This window comes from Merops nubicus, unplaced genomic scaffold (assembly GCF_000691845.1).
Source record: "Merops nubicus isolate BGI_N331 unplaced genomic scaffold, ASM69184v1 scaffold49555, whole genome shotgun sequence".
NCBI lineage: Eukaryota > Metazoa > Chordata > Aves > Coraciiformes > Meropidae > Merops > Merops nubicus.
This window is the reverse complement of record NW_008609831.1, coordinates 2,807-3,135: the sequence shown is the minus strand read 5'-3', so window position 1 is coordinate 3,135 and position 329 is coordinate 2,807.

Sequence of the window (329 nt, the reverse complement as noted above, 5' to 3'; positions counted from 1 at the left end):
CAGCCCATCACCCTGCCTCTGGCCACTCTGTCATGGGCATCGCTGGGAAGAGGGAGGAGCTGTCCCTTCTCTACTGCTCGGCCCCAGCGATGCCGCTCAAGGGTGGCATACTCCCCACGAACAGGAGGGGGTGATACCCACCGATGGCCGAGCACGGAGGTGGCACCACCCAGGCACTGGCATGCTTGGCCCTTGCACTAGCAGGAGGTTTCATGTGGGTCCTCAAAGGGGTGGCACCAGGTGCTCTTGTGCTGTGCTGGGCAGGGAGAGTGTCCAACCCCCAGGGAGCAGAGCTTGTGCCAGTCTGGGAACAGCACCGGTGCCAGGGG